This window comes from Canis lupus, chromosome 15 (genome assembly GCF_003254725.2).
Source record: "Canis lupus dingo isolate Sandy chromosome 15, ASM325472v2, whole genome shotgun sequence".
Taxonomy (NCBI): Eukaryota; Metazoa; Chordata; class Mammalia; order Carnivora; family Canidae; genus Canis; species Canis lupus.
This window is the reverse complement of record NC_064257.1, coordinates 50,891,553-50,905,445: the sequence shown is the minus strand read 5'-3', so window position 1 is coordinate 50,905,445 and position 13,893 is coordinate 50,891,553. Positions and strand designations below refer to the sequence as shown.

At 53.1% G+C, this 13,893-nt stretch overlaps 1 pseudogene; it reads left to right on the top strand.

Moving 5' to 3' along the window:
• The first annotated feature begins 3,657 nt into the window (after nt 1-3,657).
• On the top strand, nt 3,658-13,372 carry LOC112654504 (fructose-bisphosphate aldolase A-like; annotated as a pseudogene).
• The last annotated feature ends 521 nt before the right edge of the window (nt 13,373-13,893 follow it).

The following is a 13,893-nucleotide window of genomic DNA, read 5'->3' as shown; positions in this document are numbered from 1 at the left end:
CTGGGCTGCCTGTTTCCACCCATGTGCACAGACCCCAGAGGAAGCTGTGTGGACTCCCCTCTCCTCTGCTCCCCCATTGGGGTGGCGGCACTTCTACACAGTTGTCCCAAGGCACCCTCCCCCTCAGGTAGTGATTTAAATGAAAAAGTGAGGGAAAGAAAGAAAAGAAGTGCCCCAGAGCAGGCCAACTAACTTCCCTCCCAGGCCCCAGTGTCCCCCTCCCCAAGCAGACCAGCAGCCTGCCCCCATCCAGCCCTGTGGGGCCCTCGGTGGCAGCAGGGTCACATTTGGGATCATCTGCTGTTTTAAATGTCCTAATGAACACTGTTTCTTTATCCTAGTTGGCTGACCCCGCCCCTTCTTCAGGCCACATCCGGGGCAAGACAAAAGCTGCTAGAAAGCTGCTACCTTGACCAGCTTGTCTGCTTTGCCTGGGACTGTCCGAACAAAGAAAGTCACACGTCCCAGGAACCTTCTCGGTCCTGAGTCACCCTAAAGCTTGCTCAGGGCCACACCAGCTTTGGGGGTTTTCTGTGGACCCCGTAGGCAGGTTCCAGGCTCACGAAGGATTCACGTCTGAGGACTTGCCCAGCGCTCGGTCCCCACTGCAGATGGGTCCCAGGGGACTGGGCTCACTTCCCCCCAGACAGTTCTCCGTCATCCTGGCCCAGTGCCCTCAGTGGGGGCTGTTCCAAAGCGGGCTCCTACAGTCTCCCACACCACCCTCCCCACCAGTCTGCAAGGGTCAGGAGATGAGGAAAATGAGCCATAGGCAAGCGGTGGATGTGGACTAAAACCCAGGGCTGGCAACTCCAGACCCCATTCTCTGAAAAATAAGAAATAAATGTGTGTGTGGAGCAGGTTTGGGGGGATGGTGGGAAGTCATTGGGCAGTTGGAGAGTGAGTCCCTCCTCGGCCAAGGCCAGTCCCCTCCACCCTCCAGATTCAGAATGGGGTGGGGAAGAGGCAAGCACTTTCCTACCAAGCACTCCAGGAGGCTCTGACCCATTCCCCACCCCATCACCCTGAGGACCACTGGGAAAGGCCTGGCTCTTCCAAGCCCAAGGATGGGAATAAGAGCATCCTGAGCTTTTGCAAATGCACTGAATCTCTGAGATCTATAAATCTATCAGGAACACGGGCGTAGCTTCTGTAGGAGCACGGCTCCTCATTTGATACCCCTCTTCCCTGGGAAGGACTAGGCTGCGAAGGTAGCATGCTTCAGAGACTGCTGTGGGTAACTCTTTCAGGAACGCTGTGCCTTGCAGCCTGAGCTTCCTCTGGGTACAGCTGCAAGGGATCATCTTCAAACATAAACCAAGCTAGAGGCCCATAGACATCTCTTTAAGGGCCAGAGGAAAAGCCTGAGTACCACCAACTAGGTAATGTTTTTCAGTTTATTAAATAGTATTATTATTAAATATTATATTTAAAATATTTTATTTTAATACTTTTCTCATTCTCCTTGTGACTCTATCAATGCTTGACTGATGTAGAAAGTATTTTATTTTAACGTATGTTTTGTTTTTTAAGATTTTATTTATTTATTCATGAGAGACACAGAGAGAGGCAAAGACATAGGCAGAGGGAGAAGCAGGATCCTCACAGGGAGCCGGATGCCGGACTGGATCCCGGATCCCGGGATGACCCCCAGAGCCAACCACTGAGCCACCCAGGCATCCCTTAACATACGTTTTTTAATTTGCCACCAGCAAAGGCTTAGGGCATTGCTACGTGTTTCAGAACCTCAAGCCAAAATTTCCCAGGAATCTCTCTCTCTTTTTAAAGATTTATTTATTTATTTACTTACTTTTACTTACTTGAGAGACAGACGAGGAGCAGAAGGAGAGGGACAAGAGGCTCCACACGGAGCACAGAGGCTGATGCGGGGCATAATCTCACAACACTGAGATCATGATCCTGAGACCACGACCCAAAACCAAAACCAAGAGTCTGACGCTCAACCAACTGAACCATCCAGTTGCCTCTTTCAGGAATATCTCTTAATGTCCTTTAGCTGCAAGATTAACCTATCTCTAGTCCTTTCTAGAGGTTCCAGAAAGCATTTCTTTAATATCATATAATCTCGGGATCCCTGGGTGGCCCAGCGGTTTGGCGCCTGCCTTTGGCCCAGGGCGCGACCCTGGAGACCCGGGATCGAATCCCACGTCGGGCTCCCGGTGCATGGAGCCTGCTTCTCCCTCTGCCTGTGTCTCTGCCTCTCTCTCTCTCTCTCTGTGTGACTTTCATAAATAAATAAATAAATAAATAAACATTAAAAAAAACATATCATATAATCTCTTTTAATTATAAAATGGAAAAGTCTCCAGTCCTTTCTTTAATCCCAAGGAAGTGCTTTCCTGAGCTATTGGGAGGAGACAAAGAGGCATCTCTTAGTGGCTTGCTGTGGTCCTTAGAGCTTCCTCCCCCTACCCCCCCACCCCCTCTCCGCTGTCAGTTCTCATGGGTCTCCTGGGTCAGCTTTGGCCTCCAGACCCCACGCCTTTAGGTTGCACACACTGAACATGGTACTCCGTCCCAAGCACCTGCCAGGGACTCTCCGGTGCAGGTGTATTCCTTGAGCTCTATCCATGCCAGCCTCTTCTTTGATATTAGATTTCTCCAACTGGTCACAGTGCCTGCCATGAGGCTGGCACTCAATGGTAGTGTTTTATTGTTGTGCTTAACATTATTCTATTTCACTTTCATCATTATCCCCAGATGGGCATCTCTCCACTTAACAGGTGAGGCTCTGAAAAGTTCACTGGCTCTCCCAGAGTCATGTAACCAGAGAATGACATTTGTGGGATCTCAAGCTCTAAGTGGGTGCCCCTTCCCCCATGACCCTTGTTTGCAAAGGTCCTCACACAAAAATCAGGCACTGGGTGCCCACTGAGCTAAGTGCCAGGGACACAAAGGAGTACAAGAAGCCAACAGAGTCCAAGAGGGACACATAAAGGGATTGTCTAATCTGAGTGACAGCGAGCCTGGAGGTGTGTTTTGCTGCTGGGAGAAACACCACGAAAGAGGGCTGGGTCACCTCCACCTCAGTGCAGGTCAGGTCAACTTTCCCAGAGCCAGTGACCCTTGAAATGGGCCCTCAAGGCTGAGTGGGATCTCCAGGCAGCTGGGGGAGTGGGGAGGCAGCCGGTCAGTTCCAAGCTCAGGGTGATTTTCTTTGCCTGGACCCTGGGCTGCTGGGGTGAGAGATGATGGAAATGGAAGGGTCCTATTTGCCCTTCACCTGCTCCCCCTCATTTGCCCTCGCACAGGTATCCCTCCATCCCCAGCTTTAAGAAGGGATTTTGCTACAGCCCCTCTACAGGGCATAACTGCAAAGATGAGACACGGGAGCAGAGGTTCAGGATAGAATTGGGAAGGACTGATTTTGTAACTTTTCGCAATGTATAAACCTGCCCCCACACTTACCTCCAGGCCGAATGCAAGCACCGGACGCGTCCCAGGGCCCACCAGCCACCCCTCCAAGATCCCTCCCACCTCTGGTCATAGTGAGAGTCTGCAGGCAGTTGAGATGTCCCTGGCACCCCAGGCCTGAACAGCACCCACCATTTATCTTCCCACAGTAAGTGAGAGTGGTTTGGACGCAGAGGCAGTGTGAGGAGGCCTCTCTGCCTGTCTCTGGAAACCTCAGCCAAGCTCCCAGAGCGCAAGTGCGTCTGCTGGTACCTCCCCACCTCCCCACCTCGCTGTGGATTTGTCATGGAATGAGAATGACTCTGGCAGAAGTGCAGAGGCAAGAACTCCGTGCGGCTTACACACAGGAAGCCATGGGGAGCTCGGACATCAGTGGGAGTCAGGCGAATTCCCAAGAGTCCTGGCCCGGCAGGAAAACGACAGATGTTTGGAGGTCAGTGCTGTCCCTTCTTCCCCTCAGCCCCCACCCCTTCCACTCTGCCCACCCACCCCTCCTTAAAGAAGTACAAAGTGGGGAAGGTTCACCCACAGCCTCCGAGCAAGTGCCCCGCTCTTTGTGTGCAGACCCATCTGATCCAGAATGTTCCTGCAATGGCAAGTCCCAGGTTCAGAGCTTGAAGGTGGTGAGGTTTGATGCTGTCAGCCTCTTCATTTATTTCAACCCCACTCGCACCCCTACACGCTGCCTCTGTCTGTAGCCGTCCTGGTTCCCTGAGAAGAGTCACAAGCCTCAATGGCGTGAATAATTGGATGTCACAGGAGCAGTGATGTATGAGTCTCTTTGACCGGCTTGCTTGCTTGTGCTCATATGTCATTCACGGTTCCTAAGCCTCCTGCGCTGCGGATGAGCATGAATCAGACAGGAAAGGAGGTTTCCAGGGAGCCCTCCGACCCCCTAAAATAGAGGCCCTACCACTTCTGTGTTGTCAGGTGTGTGCCATTCCCATCCGGCCAAGACAGGAAAACCTCAATGGGTTGAATTTCACAACGCTACACCTGCTGGAGTCCCAGGAGCCCAGGGTCCCAGCCCCCCAGGCACTGTGCCTGCTTTCTAAGTGACATGTGAACCTGTAAATTAAAAAAAGAAAGAAACTGTATGAGTCACTGCGCTTTGAGGGGAGGAGAAGGTAAAGCTCATCTCCACTCCTTCCTCCCACCTCTGGTTCTCAAGGGCTAAACTGGTCCTCTCTGCAGAGCAGGATTTTCTCGGTGGAACTTGAACTCAGTTCCCCTTTTGGGCCGGCCCTGAGAGCACTCGGAAAACCAGATCTGCTGGTCCTGTTTGCAGCACAGCCATGCCAAGGGGATTTACTTGGTGTAGCTGGGATGCGACATGTGGACTCCTCAGCCAACAGGTGTGCTGCAGCTGGGGTTCTTCCTCCCTCCCTCCCCATGATTTATGGCTGCGTGAGCCCAGCTGTCCAGGGCTCTCAAATTCTAGAGAACCATCTGCCCTTCCTCCCACCTGGGCTCTTAGCAGAGGCCCAGAGGGCACAAGGCCAATTTGAGTGATACAGAAGGCATTGGTTTCGAGGCTGGGTTCCTCTTCCTGCTGTTCCGTGTTCTCTAGACCTTTGACCATTGTTTGATGAGGGATTTTAACAAAGATCTCCCTTCCTAGAGGTTGTAACCACAGAAAAGGGATTCTGGGAAGAGTTAGTCATAGAACATCCCGCTTGAACTTCCTGTGTGCTGTCTCTATGGAGAGGAGACGTGAGGTGACCTGGCCTGACACCTTCACTGTGCAATAGAAGAAAGTGACGTCTGGGCCTTGTCCCAGGTGGCACGGTGGCTTTTCCGGGAGACTAGAGCTGCCCCAAGTCTGCTGATCCTCAGCCACCCTTCCAGAACCGTGGGCTCACCCTGTCCTGTGTGCCGTCTGGCTGTGACCGTATTTCCAAGATCATTGCCCATCTTTCCTGCGCCCACCGGTCCACCCGCACACCAGCTCCTGGGACTTCCTTCCTCTCATCTCCGCCACATCGCCGTGTGTGAACGGTGACACCCAGGAGGACCTCGATTAGTAGCCCTGAGCCGATTGATGGGCTCGGAGTCCAGTGCCCTTTCCAGGCCTCTGATCTGCCTTCGGGAGCCCCCACGAGCCCCGCACTTGGGAGGAACCCCCAATGCAGAGACTTGCTCAGGTCATGAGAGCGCTCATCCTTTTCGGCCCTCTCCCACAGGAAGCGGGCTAGTGGCACACGGGACAGACAGGGACAGCCTGCGCCATCGTCAATCAGTTGCCTCCCTCCCTCTGGCACCCGGGAGGTGACCTCACCCAGTGCAAGGCAGGAAGCCGCTGGGTTACTCACCTGCCCGGCAGCAGCAGCGCCGACAAGGGAGAGGTGGTGGCAGCCGGTGGCCAGAGCAGGTCCCCACGCCAGGGCTCCTGGAGCTGGCGCTGGCTGTGTCTGCGTGGGGCGCTGGGCGTGCAGGTGTACTTGTGTGCCCGTGCTCCCCTGTGCCTGTGTATCCCTGTGCCCCTGTGCCCGTGCGCCCCAGTGTCCATGTGCTCATGTGCCTGTGCACCCCTGTGCCCATGTGCGTGTGTGCCCGTGTGCCCCTGTGCCCGTGCACCCCCGTGCCCCTGCGCCCCTACTCCCCTGTGCCTGTGTGCTGGCTGGCGGCTGGGGGATCGGGAGGCAACTCCTGCTTCGCCCTGTATAAACCTGGGCAGCGTACGGGTTTGAGGTTTAAAAACAAACAATCTGCTGCCAATAACTAAGTAAATATATTCTCTCCAAGAACCCAAATAGCTATTTTGTCCCCTCCTGCTTTCTCAGCTCCTCCTCTTCCTACCCTACCCTCCGGGCTGTGCGCAGACCCCGGAACTCAAAAACCTAGCCCAGGGCCGCCCGGGTGGCTCAGTGGTTGAGCGTCTGCCTTCAGCTCAGGTCGTGATCCTGGAGACCCGGGATCGAGTCCCACAGTCGGGCTCCCTGCTTGGAGCCTGCTTCTCCCTCTGCCTGTGTCTCTGCCTCTCTCTGTGTGGCTCTCATGAATAAATAAATAAATAAATAAATAAATAAATAAATAAATAAAATCTTAAAAAAAAAAAAAAAAAAAGCACCTGGCCCGAAGGGTAGCCAAAATTGCTGGATTCAAAGACAGAGAAGGTCTAGGCTTCCAGTATTTAGGGCCCTGAGGAATGCGGTCAAAGGTGCCACTGACCAAGGGGCCAAATAGCTGGCTGGGTTCCATGGACACCGATGGCCCCTCCAACCCCAAGCAACCGCCTCCTTTTTTTGTTTCTGCCCACTTTCCCAGGCCTTCACTCCCTGGAGACACAGGCCTAGATTTAGCGTCTCAATGACCTGGCTGGCTCCTTGTGCAAACAGTGCACTAACAATTCATGATAGGGTGGCACTTTGCAGACCCCAGGTTGCACCAAATCCACCCCCTCCCCAGAAGATCTGCCAAGATTGGCATCCTACTGAGGTTTCCTGAGGTCCCCCTATGGCCAGTAGAGTATTAGTGAGGGAGAAGAGGAGGAGGAAGAAAAGAAGGGGGATCAGTATAGGTGTCATCGCTGAACTTTTGGCAAAAAAAAACAAAAACAAAAAAACAAAAACTGAGGGGCACCTGGCTGTCTCCGTGGGTAGAGTCTGTGACTCTTGACCCCAGGGTGGTGAGTTCGAGCCCCACATTGGGCTTAAAACCTACTTGAATGAAAACAAAGGTGAATTTATGATTGTTTTTTTCTTAAAGCACAGTTTTCGGTGGTTTTGCTCTCTCCCGAGGAGGAGAGCCACAGCTACGTGCCCCTGTAACCAAGCTGGGCTGAACCACATCCACAAGTCCTGTGGGCATAGAGACTGGGAACACTTGGACCTCCTTCAGGACAGGCCCGAAGGCGCTAGAGGGCCGCAAGAGGAAAGTAAGTGTCACCACTGTTGAAACGACGTTACACACCAATTTTTGGCACCATTTCTAAGCGTGGGGAGCTGGCCGTAGCCTGGGGTTTTCCTGGTCGGACAGATTTCACGGCCCTTAGAGGGGACCTGGCCGGGCATCGCCTGCTGCTGCTGCTTCCAGAAGCTGGAAGGCCTCGGGGAAGGAGGACAGCAGAGGCTGCACCGGTTTTCAGCTCGGCCACCTGGCAAGGGATCTGAGGTCAGGGGACAAAGAAGAGATTCAAAGAAAACAAACAAACCAACGGGAGCCGGTGGTGGTGGGGGCTGTGGGAGGAGAATAGGACCTAAAGGGAAGGACACCCCAAAAAACTTTCTGAGAGAGCCGCCGAGCCTGAAAGTCCAGTTTGGGAAAAAAAAAATGGGTGGAGAGGAAACGACAAGAATTTCTCTCCAGCAAATCGAACATTGAAGTAAGCAGAAAGATAATTCTTTCTCTCTCGGGTAATGAGGCTTCCTTGGTATGGCAGTGTCACGATGGTCCTACTGATCTGAAAGGCTGCTTTTTTGAGGTTTCAGTTTCAGGAGAGAGGAGAGAAACAGCCTCCCATCCTGGCTGGTGAGCACAGGGACCTCCTGGTGGTGCCGGGGAGCCGCCCCTGCCCTGGGCCCCTGGGGAAAGGTGTCAGCCTGAGTCCCCTCCCTGCCAAGAATGAGGACAACCAGGGAGACCGGATGGCCTTTCGTAGGGTCTAGTTGGGCAGGGACACATCTTTCATCTTCTGGGCAAGGCTGACGTTTGCCCAGCGGCCTCTCTGGCTTCTGGAAAACAACTTCACTGATGTGGTTTGCTTTATGGGGCCGGGGACCCCTACTCCATAAAGGAGGCATTTCTCTGGCTCTTTCTATTACCTCAGTGAGACCCTACACCCTGGCTTCCCAGGTGCCTCAGCTCTTCTCTGGAACCCCAGGGCCCTCTGTTTACTGGTACAAATGTGAAGTCGTCTTCTTCTTTTTTTAATTAATTTTTAAAATATTTATTATTTATTTATTATTATTTATTTATTATTATTTATTTATTTATTTCTGACACACAGAGAGAGGCAGAGACAGGCAGAGGGAGAAGCAGGCTCCCCGCAGGGAGCCCGACATGGGACTCGATGCAGGGACTCCAGGATCACGCCCTGGGCCAAAGGCAGACGCTCAACCGCTGAGCCACCCAGGCGCCCCTGGACATCATTTTACTTCCCTGCACCTCTACACTTTCAATCCCCTTCTCCTCAGTGGGCACCCACCACAATGCACTTGATATCTGTTCTTAGATGTGTGTGCGTGTAGACGTGTGTGTACCTACATGTCGACATGGAGACATATCCTTGTAAAATAGGTAGCATTGTTAGGATGCGGATTTTTAATTTACGTAAGTTAGAGCCTTACTGTGAATCCCGCTCTGTTTCTTCATCCTACACCCTGTGTTTTACGATCTCTCCATGTGGCTGTGTGCACCTGTAGCTTGTTAATTCTTACTGATGCACAAATTCTTGAGTCTGTGACCACCGCATTGTTCTTTGCCTTTCCTCTGTTGATGGACACCTGGTGACTCACACGTTGTGTTACCACACACAGCTCCGCAGCGAACATTTTCACACACATCTACTTCAGAAGCCCAGAGAGAGTTTCTCAGGAACTGCTAGCCTCATACGGTCTAGGTAACAGTCGCTGTCACTAGGGGTGGGGACAGGGCAGACAACTGCACGGTGCTGGAGAGCCGGAGCCCAGGCCCGGGCCTGCTGGACCGCAGCGCTGCTTGGCTCCTTGTCTGGCGCGGGCTCCAGATCCCGTTGTCCGGGGAAGAAGGCACATCTCGCACTGATTGGCTCCGGGTTTGAGAGCCACCGTCTCCTTCCTGCACAACGGTTTGTCATTAAATGCAATTCAATTTACTAATTGATTGTCTTCCCTGGTCCTAGCCTACAAGTTCTTCAAGGGCAGGCCCGGTGCTTTCTCCCCCCTGGTTGTGCTACGCCCCAGGCCTACGACAGAGCGCACGCAGGAGATGCCCTGCAGACACCTGCCAGATTTACTCATCAGTGAGGGAACTCGGGCTGTAAGGAGTAGGAACCGAGCCTCGGCAAGGCCGGGACCACGGTGCAAAATTTAAAAAGACCTTGTGTCAACTGCACTCACATTAAAAAAAAGAAAATTAAATTAAAATTAGGGGTGCCTGGCTGGCTCAGTGGATGGAGCGTGTGACTTGGGATTTCAGGGTTGTGATTTTGAGCCCCACATTGGGTGTAGAGATTATTTAAAAATAAAAGCTTTAAGGACTTAAATTAAAATTAAAAAATTTAAGAAGGCCTTGTCCTCAGCTGTCAACCTGCATGTACACAACCTGAAATTAAGGGTCTCCCTTGCCTTGTTCTAGAGCTCACTCTGACTTTAGGCTTTTTTTTTTTTTTTTTTTTTTTTTTAAGATTTTATTTGTTTAGGAGCGCCTGGGTGATTAAGTGGTTGAGCATCTGCCTTCGGCTCAGGTTGTGATCCTGGGGTCCTGGGATCGACTCCCACGTCAGGCTCCCTGCGGGGAGCCTGCTTCTCCCTCTGCCTGTCTCTGCCTCTCAATCTCTGTGTCTCTCATGAATAAATAAAATAATAATAATAATGTCCAGCATGAAAGGGCTTTGCCCAGGTGGATGATAATTGTGTGCCAACAACTGAGTGTGGTTAGCTCTGTTCTCCGCTCCTGTGGCCCAACACAGAGCAAAACAAAACCAATCAGCCCACCAGTAAAACCCTGACTCAGGACACCTTACATGGGCATGGTGATTTCATTCCGTTCCTGTCAGGGGTCATAGGAATTACTCCAACCAAATTCCCTCTTCAGGCTTAGGGAACCCGAGGCCCAGAGAGGGCATATCAGTCGCCCTAGTTGCACAGCTCCCGGTGGCAAGATGAAGACTGATGCGGATTCAAGCCCCTCCCGGGGACTCTGTGCCTCACTCTGTCTGGTTGCATGTTCTGACCGCTCAGCCCAACCTCCCCATAGTGTTTGTTTAAAGGGCTTGGCCATGTTTATCTTAGCACACGGGCGCCCTGTCTGAAGTCATTCACTGGCGCTAACTGGCCCTTCCTGAGTAGAGGTCAAGGTGAAAACCTCACTGGGAGCTGGGAGGCTCACGTTCTATTTCACTTTGTTGTTTAGTGTTTTTTTCTCTTTCCAGGACAACTGCCTCAAAGCACAGATGAGCTCATCGACTCACCTGGGCAGGTAAGTGCAGAACCTGGACAGTGCTTTAGTGGGAGTGCATCGTGTTTGGAGGAAATGATGTCACGGTGTGCTAGGCGGGGTAGGGGGGACAGGAACACCTTTAAAGGGCTCATCTTTCCCACAGCCTGTTCAGCATTCGCTCTGCCCCTGGCACATCCAGAAGCCCCTGCACAATGTGGGTACGATGTGTTGATGTCAACAGTTTTGCTGGAACCCACAGATCCATAAAGCTGCTAACAAGAACACGGAACAAGGTGTTAACGTGGGCGGTGGGTGGAGGTTTAGGACAGTAAGTGTCCTGAGAGAGGGGCGAGAACAGGAAGTCTCAGAGAGCCTCCCTGAGGAGCAGCCTTTGAGAGGGGCTTAGATCACTCATAGCCCCAAGTCGCACTTGGCCCAGTTCAATTATTAAAGCATAACATAGGGGCGCCTGGGTGGCTCAGTCAACTAAGCGGTTGCCTTCGGCTCGGGTCACAATCCTGAGGTCCTGGGATCGAGCCCCACATTGGGCCCCCGGCTCAGCGGAGAGTCTGCTTCTCCCTCTGCCTCTACCTCTCTCTCCACTCATGCTCTCTATCTCTCTCCCTCTCAAATAAATATATAAAATCTTTTTTAAAAAGAGAGAGAGGGACACCTGGGTCACTCAGTGGTTGAGTGTCTGCCTTCGACTGAGGGCATGATCCTGGGGTCCGGGATCGGGTCCCACATCGGGCTCCCCATAGGGAGCCTGCTTCTCCCTCTGCCGGTGTCTCTGCCTCTCTCTCTCTCTCTCTCTCTGTGTCTCTCATGAATAAATAAATAAAATCTTTAAAAAAAAGAGAGAGAGAGAGTAAGTGGAGCAGCAGGCAGAGGGAGAGGGAGACATATCTATATGAATTTTTTAAAAAGATGTATTTATTTATTTGTGATAGACATAGAGAGAGAGAGAGAGAGAGAGAGAGAGAGGCAGAGACACGGGAGGAGGGAGAAGCAGGCTCCATGCCGGGAGCCCGATGCAGGACTCGATCCCGGGACTCCAGGATCGCGCCTTGGGCCAAAGGCAGGTGCCAAACCGCTGAGGCACCCAGGGATCACTATATGAATTTTCACAAAGTCCACATACTCATATAAAACACCGTGATCAAATTTCAGAATATTTCCAGACCACAGAAGCCCCGCACGTCCCTTCCGGGTCACCAGCCACCCTCCAAAGTGTTGCCACCATGCTGACCTCTAACAGCACAGGTGAGTTGTGCATCCTCTGTTTTAACCCCATCAGCCTTAGGCTCAGTAGGTGTCATGTGCTGGGGGCGCCTGGGAGGCTCAGATGGTTAAGCCTCCGCCTCCAGCCCAGGTCGTCATCTCCAGGTCCCCGGATGGAGCACATGTCGGGCTCCCAGCTCAGCGGGGAATCTGCTCCTCCCTCCCCTCTGTCTCTCCCCCTGCTTGTGCTCTCTCTGTCTCTTTCTGAAACGAATAAATAAGAAATCTTAAAAAAAAAAAAATCGGACTGGCTGCAACATGCCTCCCCACCCCCACCCAGCGCTGACCCCAGAGCAGAAGGAGCTTTTTTTTTTTTTTTTAAGATTATTTATTTATTCATGAGAGACAGAGAGACAGAGAGAGGCAGAGACCCAGGCAGTGGGAGAAGAAGCAGACCCCATGCAAAGAGCCGGACGCGGGACTCGATCCCGGGACCCCAGGATCAGGCCCCGGGCTGCAGGCGGCGCTAAACCGCGGCCCCCGGGCTGCCGGGAGGAGCTCTCCGGCGTGGCTCCCGGCGCCGCCCCGGGCAAGGGCATCCTGGCTGCAGAGAACACGGAGGAGGGAAGTCATCAAATCCAAGGTGTCGTAGGCATCAAGGGGGACCAAGGGTGGGGCGCCTCCCGGCAGGATCAAACGACCAGACTACCCCCCAAGGGCTGGATGGGCTGAGCGCTGTGCCCAGTACAGGAAGGACGGGGCTGACTGTGCCAAGTGGGCTGCGTGCTGAAGAGTGGGGAACACACCCCCTCAGGCCTTGCCATCATGGAAAATGCCAGCGTCCGGGCCGTTCTGCCAGCATCTGCCAGCAGAATGGCATCGTGCCCCTTGTGGAGCCTGAGATCCTCCCTGATGCGGACCATGACTTGAAGCGGTCAGTATGGAACCGAGAAGGTGCTGGCTGCTGTCTACAAGGCCCTGAGTGCCCACCACATCTAGGAAGGCACCTTGCTGAAGCCCAATGTGGTAACCCCAGGCCACGCCTGCACCCATAAATATTCTCACGAGGAGATTGCCATGGCAACTGTCACAGCACTGCCCCCGCTGTTACTGGGATCACCTTCCTATCTGGAGGCCAGAGTGAGGAGGAGGCGTCCATCAACCTCAGGGACATCCACAAGTGGTCCCCCATCCCCCCCACTCCCCCCCACTGCTGGCTGAAGCCATGGGCTCTGACCTTCTCCTATGGCCCAGCCCCGCAGGCTTCTGCCCTGAAGGCCCAGGGTGGAAAGAAGGAGAACCTGAAGCCTGCCCAGGAGGAGTGTATCGGGGGCCCTGGCCAACAGCCTCGCCTGTCAAGGCAAGTACACCCCAAGTGGTCAGGCCGGGGCTGCAGCCAGCGAGTCCCTCTTCATCTCTAACCCTGCCTACTAAGCCGAGGTGTTCTAAGGCTGCCCCCTCAACACTCCAGCCCCCGCCCCCTCCCACACTCACTCTTGAAGAGAGGGCCTCACCTGGGGCTCCAGGCTGCTCTTTCCCATCACTTTGGCCTCCCACGTGACATTGGTGGGTGGTGTTGTCTGTACATGCTAACTCCATTGCTCTTTCCAGCCCCCTGCCAATAAACAACTATTTAAGGGGGGGAAAATAAATAAATAAAATAAATAAATAATCGTGTGCTGGTTGATTAAAATCCTTTCCAAGTATTTGTTCCCTTGCTAATACTTGACCCCATGGTTCACTAGTGAGATAGGCAAGGGGCAGTCAGGGTGCCCATCCTGGTGGCTACCGAGGCACAGCTGATGTGCTTAGTCACAGAGTCCTAGGATAAGTCAGCAGAAACCTGACCTTTCAGCCAGAGCCGCTGGCCGGCTCCCAGCTTCCCTGCACCACCTGACCTCCGTGGGCATCATGCCACAAGCTGTAGCTCTTTGCTGAGCCACCTGGGCTCTGCTGGGAGGGCACACAGGTTTGAGATGTGAAATAGGCGCCTGGGACAAGCTTCTGGCACTATCCTCCAAGAGGCCTCGATGGTGACAGACCTCAAAGCCTCAAAGATGCATTAGATTGCGGAAAACAGCCAAACACTGAGGCATGTGTGGAAAGCAATGGTCCTGATATGCTCAAATCACTCTTAGAATTTCTTTTAGAAATTCC